General features: G+C 46.9%; 1 pseudogene across 1 annotated transcript; it reads left to right on the top strand.

The window, feature by feature from the left end:
- Positions 1–348: 348 nt before the first annotated feature.
- LOC112628872 lies at positions 349–1,137 on the top strand (annotated as a pseudogene). Its single transcript, XR_003120491.1, has one exon. The product of XR_003120491.1 is annotated as an insulin-like growth factor-binding protein 3 receptor pseudogene (transcript).
- Positions 1,138–10,484: the final 9,347 nt, after the last annotated feature.

Below are 10,484 nucleotides of genomic sequence, written 5' to 3'. Positions count from 1 at the left end.
TATTTTAATGGAGGATGTCAGGCCTCTGAGCCCAAGCCTGCACATATACATCCAGATGGCCTGAAGTAACTGAAGAATCACAAAAGAAGTGAAATGGTCTGTTCCTGCCTTAACTGATGAGACTACCTTGTGAAATTCCTTCTCCTGGCTCATCCTGGCTCAAAAGCTCCCCCACTGAGCACCTTGTGTCCCCCGCCCCTGCCGGCCAGAGAACAACCCTCTTTGACTGTAATTTTCCACTACCTACCCAAATCCTGTAAAACTGCCCCACCCCTATCTCCCTGTGCTGACTCGCTTTTCGGACTCAGCTCACCTGCACCCAGGTGATTAAAAAGCTTTATTGTGGGGGCGCTGGCCTCCGCCCGGCCGGGAGGGACTCTCTTCGGAGGCTCAGCCCCCTCTGCTCCCCATGGGCAACTGCCAGGCAGGGCACAACCTGCACCTGTGTCTGGCCCACCACCCACCTCTGGTCTGTGCCACTTTGATCCTGCTGCTCCTTCGCCTCTCCGGCCTGGGCCTTGGCAGCTTCCTCCTCACCCACAGGACTGGCCTGCACAGCCCTGACCTCCCCCAGGACTGGGTCTCTTTTTTGAGATCTTTTGGCCAGCTGACCCTGTGTCCCAGGAATGGGACAGTCACAGGGAAGTGGCGAGGGTCTCACGTCATGAGCTTACTGACCACCTTGAACTTCGGAGACAGTCCAGACAGCAACAAGACCCAGACATTCCAGGCCACAGTCCTGGGTAGTCAGATGGGACTGAAAAGATCTTCTGCAGGACAACTGGTCCTTATCACAGCCAGGGTGACCACAGAAAGGACTGCAGGAACCTGCCCGTATTTTAGTGCTGTTCCAGGAATCCTACCCTCCAGCCAGCCACCCATATCCTGCTCAGAGGAGGGCGCCGGAAATGCTACCCTGAGCCTTAGAATGGGTGAGGAGTGTGTTAGTGTCTGGAGCCACGAAGGCCTTGTGCTGACCAAGCTGCACACCTCAGAGGAGAGGAGCTGGCTCTGTGTGGCCCCAGGCTGCTGGTCTTGGGCTCCTTCCTGCCTCTCTTCTGTGGCCTTCTCTGCTGTGTCACTGCTACGTGCTTCCACCCACGCCAGGAGTCCCACTGGTCTAGAACCGGGCTCTGAGGGCACCAGCCTAGTTCCCAACTTGTTTCTCAGGTGTGAATCAACTTCTTGGGCCTTTGCTCTGAGTTGGAAAAGGTCTTAGAAAAAGTGAAGAGCTGGAATGTGAGGGAAAATAAAAAGCTTTTTTGCCCCCGCCCCACAAAAAAAAAGCTTTATTGCTACACAAAGCGTGTTTGGTGGTCTCTTCACACAGATGCGCGTGAAGGAGGAAGCAACCCAGAAAGGCTGAATGCCTAGGGCTCCTGGGGCTCCTGCAAATCGTGAGGCCTTGAGTACAAGGGCCTGGAGTGACACAAATCAGGTTGGAATTCCAGCTCCGCCACTGAGCTCAGAGTGTGACCTGGAGCATTTTCTCTTTCTCTTTTCTTTTTTTTTAAAAAATGGAGACAGGGTCTCACTATGTTGCCCAGGCTGTTCTCAAACTCTTGGGCTCAAGCAAGCCACCTGCTTCGGCCTCCCGAAGTGCTAGAATTATAGGCATGACTACCGCACCTGGCTGATTTTCCTGTTTTTTCATCTGAAGACAGGGTCATTGATAAATCTTGCTTTCCAGGCCACGGGGTGCTACCCGCTTTTGTCTCCTTTTGATATGTATTTATGCATTCAATGTCTGTCTTTCCCCACTAAGCTGTAAGCTCTACGAGGGCAGGGAGCCTGTCTTCCTTATTTCCTACATGTGACATTTACAGCCCTCTTACTGCATGCTATGCATTGTTCTAGCTGCTTCAAATGCATGACATCAGCCATGAAGTGTTTTATCCCATTTTACTAATGAAGAAACTAAGGCTACGTGGTCCAATGACTTGCCCAAAATCGTACCGTAGGAAACGGTAGGGAGATGAGGGTTTGAACCCTAGGACCCACACTCAACCACAGCCTCTGGCTAGGATGCTCAGCCCAGAGCCTGGCAGGCTAAAGCGGGAAAGAAGCAGTTCCAGGAGGGGGCGAATGGCTCAGAGGATGCGGAGTCTGAGACACTGAAATGAAGATTTGTTCCTGGTGGGTGGCTGTGCAACGGAGGAGGCAGCGAGTCAGGAGGAAGAGGTGCTCCTAGCAGACAGGTGTTTTCCATTCATGAAGGAGGAAAAGTTCAGGTCAAGAGAATGATCTGACCACATCAAGCACCATAGGGATTCTCCCCTCATGAGTCACCCCGGGAAGCTGACCAGGTTTGTTCTTTCTGGGGTAGGGGGACTAACAAGCCCAAAGGGGACCCCTGGCGCTCCAGGGCTCTGCAGCCTCCACCAGAACAGGCCAGGCGCTCCTCCACTGGCTCCTCTCCATGTGCCCACTTCATGCTACTCACACATCGAGATATTGGTTGGTTGTTTTTCCACTTGAACTTTATTTTTTGTAATGGTTATCTTTTCTGGCTACAAAATCACCTACATAGCTTCATCTTAGAAAAAGCGGGGCCGGCCGTGGTGGCTCAAGCCTGTAATCCCAGCACTTTGGGAGGCCGAGACGGGCGGATCACGAGGTCAGGAGATTGAGACCATCCTGGCTAACACGGTGAAACCCCGTCTCTACTAAAAAAAATACAAAAAAACTAGCCGGATGAGGTGGCGGGCGCCTGTAGTCCCAGCTACTCGGGAGGCTGAGGCAGGAGAATGGCCTGAACCCCGGAGGCGGAGCTTGCAGTGAGCTGAGACCCGGCCACTGCACTCCAGCCTGGGCAACAGAGCGAGACTCCGTCTCAAAAAGAAAAAGCAGAAAATACAAATAAACATGCACACAAAATAAACAAGTGAAAGTCCCTCATAATCTCACCCGACGGGAATAACCTGGTTTAATATTTTGGTATGTTTATTTCCAGTCTTTTTGAGAATTCCTGAGAGTCAGGAATTCAGGAGTGACTTACCTGGATGGTTCCGGCTCACGGTCCCTCAGGAAGCTGTAGTCAATCAATTGACAGGGGCTGTGGACTCTGAAGACTTGACTGAGGCTGGAGTGTCTGCATTCAAGGTCACTTACATGACTGTTGGCAGGGAGTTTCAGTTCTCCACCACACAAACTTCTCTGTAGGACGGCTGGAGACATGGCTCTCCACAAACTGAGTGACCCAAGAAGAGAGTGACAGCACCCGAGACTGGAGCTGGTCTTTTTATAACTGAATCTTGAAAGTGATATGCCATCCCTTCTTCTGAATTCCACTTGTTGGAAGTGAGTCTCTAGGTATGTACACCTTTACACATGTGTATACATACATGCATGTATGTATATATATGAGTATGTTTATAAATATGTTTATATATAATATAAATATATAAATTATATATAAAATATAAATGTATATTACATATATACTGCATAATACATAAGCAAATTTACGTATTTCCACTTATGATTTTGTTTTTTTTTTGAGATGGAGTCTCGCTCTGTCACCCAGGCTGGAGTGCAGTGGTGTGATCTTGGCTGATTGTAACCTCTGCCTCCTGAGTTCAAGCAGTTCTCCTGCCTTAGCCTCCCGAGTAGCTGGGACTACAGGCATGCACCACCATGCCCAGCTAATTTTTGTATTTCTGGTAGAGACAGGGTTTCACCATACTGGCCAGGCTGGTCTTGAACTCCTGACCTCAAGTGATTCACCAGCCTCAGCCTCACAGAGTGCTGGGATTACAGGTGTGAGCCACCACACCTGGACTCACTTATGATTTTTTTACTTTACGAAGTTGCAAAAGTGATATGTATCCGTTACACTCCTTGACTTATGGCAGGGTTATATCTATATAAACCCATCGCAAATTGAAAATATAACTCAAAAGTTTGACTTAAGATATTTTCAATTTATGATGGGTTTATCACGACACAACCCCATTATAAGTCATGGAGTACTTCTACACACACACACACACACACACACACACACATTTCTTATTGGTTCCATTCCTCTGGAGAACCCTGACTCATACATCATTATGGAAATGGTTGAACACAGGATGGTTCATACAAACCATGGTTGTTGCAAGGGTTAATTCCAGCAGGCCTGGAATTGACATAGACTGATTTACCGAAATAAAAGCTATTCCTGTACAGCACTGAGCCCTGGTCAAGGCATTAAAGATACCGATTAATAGTGCTGTTTCATAACCATGAGTCTGAGGGATTTCAACGTGGTTTGTACGGGCTTATCAGCAGTATTTATTTTTATTTTTACTTTGTTCAGCATTGTGTATTGATAACAGTGAGATTGATGATTTGTTCCTGGTCTTGGTGAGACCCCTGGAGGACTGTGCTTTTGGGACTGGTGACACAGCAAGGAACATGCCTACATGAGCAGCAGGGTATATGACACTCTGGTGGAAACTCCAGCTTGGGCCTCCCAGTTCTGAGGTGTTCCATGGCACACGGGTGACTCTAGAGAGAAGGTATGTCTTGCGTGGCTCTTCCAGAGGTGAACCAATTGAAGCCTGCACCTGGCCTCTCTGGATCCCTTGATGTCTTACTTAACTGCTGTTGCTGCATTAAATGAATACTTTTGCTGCAATAAGCAGTAGTTTTGTAAGCATTGTCAACTTGAATCCTGTGAATCTTCTTTAGCAATCAAACCCTGCCTAATGACCACTGTTAGTGCACGTAGGATATAAGCAGCCCTGGTTTTCTTTTTTTAAAAAATAGAGACAGGGATTTACTATGTTGTCTTGGTTTTTAAAAAGGTTTAGATCTACACAAATAGCCTAGGAAAAGGTTTATAATGTAAGTGAAATGAGTAATTTGCAAACTAAGAGGTAAAACATGATTTCATCTTTATTTCTTTTAAATGTGTGATGCCGTATGTGTGTGTGTGTGTGTGTGTGTGTGTGTCTATCTAGATGTATTTGTAGAAAATTGGGAAAAAACAAAGAAGTGTAAAGAAGTGTGCACCCTAAATCATAAATGAGGGTTACCTTGTTGTGGGGTATGTGAAGTGAAGGAATAGAATGGGCTGGAAAGTCTACTGCTCCGGTTTGAATGTTTTTGTCCTCTCCGAAATTCATGTTGAAATTTAATCCCCTATGCAACAGTATTAAGAAGTGTGGCCTTTAGGAGGTGATTGAGGCATGAGAGCTCTGCCCTCATGAGTGGGATTAAATGCTCTCATAGAAGGGTGTGATAGAGGGAGTTTGCCCCCCCTTCCAGTCACTCTGTCCCTTCCACCATGTGAGGACACAGTGTTTCTCTCTTCTGGTGGACAGAGCAACAAGGCGTCATCTTGGAAGCAGAGACAGGGCCTCACCAGACACTGAACCTGCCGCCATCTTGGAAGCAGAGACAGGCCCTCACCAGACACTGAACCTGCCGCCATCTTGGAAGCAGAGACAGGCCCTCACCAGACACTGAACCTGTCGCCATCTTGGAAGCAGAGACAGGCCCTCACCAGACACTGAACCTGCCAGCACCTTGATCTTAGATTTTCCAGCCTCCAGAAATGTGAGAAATAAATTTCTGTTATTTATAAATTACGAAGTCTGTAGTATTCTGTTGTAGAGGTACAAACAGACTAAGAAATTGGTACCAGAGAAGTAGGCCTGTTGCTATAACCAATATCTTGAAATATGGAAGTGGCTTTGGAACTGGTTAAGGCATAGAGGCTGGAATAGTTTTCAGGCACATGCTGGAAAAAGCCTGTATTATCATGACCAGAATGTTAAGGGAGATTCCGATGAGAGCTCTGAAGAGGAAAATTGTAGAGACAGCCTCAGTGTTAGGGATTATCTAAATGGTTGTGAACAGAAGGCTGGTATTCTAGAAAAAGCCAATCTGATGAAGTCTTAGATGAAAACGAGGAATATCTTATCAGAAGTTGGAGGAAAGGCTATCCTTGTTATAAAGCAGCAAAAACTTGACTGAATTGTATCTGTGTCCTACTGCTTGGTGGAAAGCAGAATTTAAGATCAATGAACTAGCATATTTAGCAGAAGAAATACTAAAGCAAAGTGTTCAGGGTGTGGATGGCTTCTCTTAAGTGTTCATGGTAACATGCGAGAAGAGAAATAATTTAAAGATGGATTTTTTTTTTTTTTTTTTAAACGGAATCTCCCTCTGTCACCCAGGCTGGAGTGTAGTGGCACGATCTTGGCTCCACAACCTCTGCCTCCTGGGTTCAAGTGGTTATTCTGCCTCAGCCTCCTGAGTAGCTGGGACTACAGGTGCGCACCACCATGCCCAGCTAATTTTTGTATTTTTAGTAGAGACGGGGTTTCACCGTATTGGCCAGGCTGGTCTCAAACTCCTGACCTTGTGATCCGCCCATCTCCGCCTCCCAAAGTGCTGGGATTATAGGCGTGTGCCCCCACGCCCAGCTTAGAGACAGAATTTTTAATTAAAAGGGAAGCCGAATGATTTGGAAAATTCTCAGCCTGGCCATGTAAAGAATAAAAAAGCATGTTAAGAGAGAAAGCCAACGGTGTGGCCAAGTGACCACAGATTAGTAAATCTGTTAATCTGTTGATAAACAGGTTAGTATAGATTGAAGGAAGCTGGATGATGCTGTTCACCAAGATGATGGAAGAATAATCCTGGGCCGGGCGCGGTGGCTCAAGCCTGTAATCCCAGCACTTTGGGAGGCCGAGACGGGCGGATCACGAGGTCAGGAGATCGAGACCATCCTGGCTAACAGGGTGAAACCCCGTCTCTATTAAGAAATACAAAAAACTAGCCGGGCGAGGTGGCGGGCGCCTGTAGTCCCAGCTACTTGGGAGGCTGAGGCCGGAGAATGGCGTGAACCCGGGAGGCGGAGCTTGCAGTGAGCTGAGATCCGGCCACTGCACTCCAGCCTGGGCAACAGAGCGAGACTCCGTCTCAAAAAAAAAAAAAAAAAAAGAATAATCCTGAAAGCATTTCTGAGATCTCGGAGACTGCCCCACCCATCACAGTCAGGGCACTGAGGGCAAATTAATATCAAGGGAGGGGCCCAGGCCCCCTGTGGGACTTGGGACCCTGGGGATCCCAGTCCAGGGCCTCCTCAAGTCTCTGCTATCTGTATTCTGGCACGGTGCTCCTTGGTAGCCCCAGCTGTGGCTCAGGTGGGCCCAGGTGTGGCTGAAGCCACCACTCCAGAGGACACAAGTGGCGAACCTTGGCGGCTTACATGTGGTGCTAACTCCACAGGCATGCTGTGATGAGCTGCAGGGGCAGGGCTACCTCCACCCGGATTTCAAGGGATGCCTCAGAGAGCCTCAGGGCCCAGGCAAAGAAATGACACAGGGAAGGGGCTGCTGTGGAGAGTCCCCACCAGGGCAATTCCTAGTGGAGTCCTGGGAGCAGGGCCACTCTTGAGACCTCAGAACAGTAGAGCCTCAGGAGTGCAGCCCCAGCCCAGGAGCACCAGTGGCAGGCTACTAACCCCCAAGAGGCGTATCCACCTTGTTTCATGTGATTAAAAAGAAGAAATGGGATCATAGGCCTTTCCAAAATAATTAGTAGACTTTATTTATTCATTTATTGAGGCGGAGTCTCACTCTGTCACCCAGGCTAAAGTGCGGTGGCATGATCTCGGCTCACTGCAACCTCCACCTCCCAGATTCAAGTGATTCTCGTGCTTCAGATACCCAAATAGCTGGGACCACAGGCTCCCACCACCATGCCTAATTTTTGTATTTTTGATAGAGATGGGGTTTTGTATGTTGACCAGGCTGCTCTCAAACTCCTGACCTCAAGTGATCCACTCTCCTTGGCCTCCCAAGGTGCTGGGATACAGGCCTGAGCCACTGTGTCTGGTCAATAGACTTTAATTTTTAGTTTCACAGAAAAGTTGAGTATAGTTACAGTTTCTATATACTCCCTCTTCTCCACACTGCCTCACCCTGTGTATCACCTCCCTGACAGTTTCCCTTATTATTAAGAACTTACATTAGTGTAGCACACTTATTACAATTGATAAACCAAAATGATACATTGTTATTAACAAAAATCTACAGTTTAAATTAAGGATCATTCTTTGGTTGTATGGTTCTATGGGGTTTGACAGATGCATAATGTCATGTACCTATCATTACAGTATCATATGGAAATGTTTCACCACCCTAATAATCCCCTGTGCTGCACCTGTTACTCCCTCTCTCCTCCCTGCAGCCCTGGCAACCATAGATCTTTTGATGATCTCCCTCCTTTGCCTTCTCCAGAATGTCATATGGTTGAAATCATGCAGTATTTTCAGACTGGCTTCCTTCACTTAGCAAAATATATTTAAGGTTCCTCCGTGTCTTTTCATGGATTGACAGCTCATTTCTTTTTACTGCTAAATAATATTCCACCATTTGAATATATCATAATTTATCCATTCACCTATTGAAAGACATCTTGGTTTCTTCCAATTTGAGGTGATTATGAAAAAAGCTGCTATCAACTTTTATGTGAACATAAGTTTTCAATTCATTTGGGTAAATAACAAGACATGTGCTTGATAGATTATGTGGTAAGAGTAGGTTTGGCATCGTGAGAAATTGCTAAACTGTCTTCCAAAGTGGCTGCACCAGTTTTGCATTTGCACCAGCAGTGAAGGAGAGTTCCTGTTGCTCCACATCCTGCCCATCATTTGGTGTTCTCTGTGTTTTGGATTTCAGCCACTCTAATAGGTGTGTGCAGGTAGTTCATTGTTTTAATTTGTAATTGCCTAATGGCATATGATGTTGAGCATCTTTTCATGTGCTTATCTGCCATTTGCGTATCTTTGAGGTGTCAGTTCAGATCTTCTGCCCATGTTTTAATTGGGTTGTTTGCCTTCTTATTGTTGAGTTGTAAGAGTTCTTCGTATATTTTAGTTATAAGACCTTTATCAGATATGTGTTTTACAAATAGTTTCTTCCAGTCTGTGGCTTTTCTTTCCATTCTCTTGATTATAGGTCATTTTTAAAAACCCTTCTGTGCTTTTCAAGTAAATGTTTAGATTTAAAAAAAGAAGGTAAACAGGAATGACTTCTCTAAGTTTAGCCACCCCTGCTGGCTAGATTTCTAGCATACATTTCCTAGTAAGGAGGAATTGGCTGCAAAATGAAATCCACACCTCTGTGTTATACTTGTGAACAGCTTTTCTATTTATGTAACTAATTTAGTCAATCTCATTGTTTATCTATCAGTTTATGATGAAAGAAAATCCCGCTTTTGGCAAGTCCGAATGAAAGAACTGCAGTCCTGTGCGTGGGAGGGCTAGAAACTCTAAGGCCCCACGTGGATCATCTGCTCCTTGTAGAGGAGCCCAGTCAGGGATGGGGGTTGACTGCGGGGGCCGCCGACCCCTCCACCCACCCGATACAGAGCAGGGTCTGGCCCACTCGACCAGGCATTGACCCGAAAAGCCCTTCCCTAAGAAGCTGAATGTTTCACTCATGCCTGTTTCATGAGCCCCAGGAACTGTGGCCTTGGACTCCCCTCACAGTTGCCTTCCTTTCTAATGAGGGAAAGGGTGTCTCTGGAGCCTGGGCTAGAGGCTGCTTTAGAAATGCAAAGGTTTCAGCTACTTGAAGGGAATGCATTTGAGGGAAGTCTCTTCTGGTTTCTTCTGTGCCTTCAAAGAGGAACAGAGCTTTTTCAGAAACTCTGCATAAAGTCAGTGAGTTCAGACGCTCAAGTCCTTGGGCCCTGAGGAGATTTCTTCTCAGGTGGTGTTATGCAAATAGAAGAGTGGACTAAGTCTTTATTTCAAGAAAAGAAAGTCAGAGGAGAATAATTATACCTTTCACATTTGGGCTATAAATACTGCAGTGAATAGGGCTGGAAGAGAAGGATTTGGGGGCTAGGGGGAGCTGAATCCGCAAAGCCTGTGACTAGCTTTTCAGGATTTCTGCTTTCAGGAAGGGCAGTCAGGCTGGGATTGAATGTAATGGCATCAACTAGAAAAGCCTCCCAGTGGCTGGGCACGGTGGCTCATGCCTGTAATCCCAGCACTTTGGGAGGCCAAGGCAGTCATATCACCTGAGGTCAGCAGTTTGAGACAAGCCTGGCCAACATGGCAAAATTCTGTCTCTACTAAAAATACAAAAATTAGCCGGGCGTAGCGGTGAGTGCCTGGTGTCCCAGCTACTGGGGAGGTTGAGGCTGAGGCAGGAGAATCACTTGAAACCAGGAGGCGGAGGTTGCAGTGAATGGAGATGGCACCACTGCACTCCAGCCTGGGCAATGGAGTGAGACTCTGTCTCAAAATAAAAAATAAAAAATAAAAAATAAAAATAAAATTAAAAAAGAGCCTCCCTGAGGATGAGGCCACCACTGCAGTGACGGCCTCTTGGTCACCTGAAAGAGGCAACTGTGAGATGGCCAAGAAGGAAGCGGTTCACGCGCTGTTGAGCTAACCACTGGGGTCGGGGCGGGGGAGGCCCGGACTGCCATCAAAAGACGAAAACGTTGACATGCATGAGAGCGACCCTTGG

Source organism: Theropithecus gelada, chromosome 7b (genome assembly GCF_003255815.1).
Source record: "Theropithecus gelada isolate Dixy chromosome 7b, Tgel_1.0, whole genome shotgun sequence".
Taxonomy (NCBI): Eukaryota; Metazoa; Chordata; class Mammalia; order Primates; family Cercopithecidae; genus Theropithecus; species Theropithecus gelada.
The sequence above is the reverse complement of the archived record's forward strand: the minus strand, read 5'-3'. Positions and strand labels throughout refer to the sequence as shown.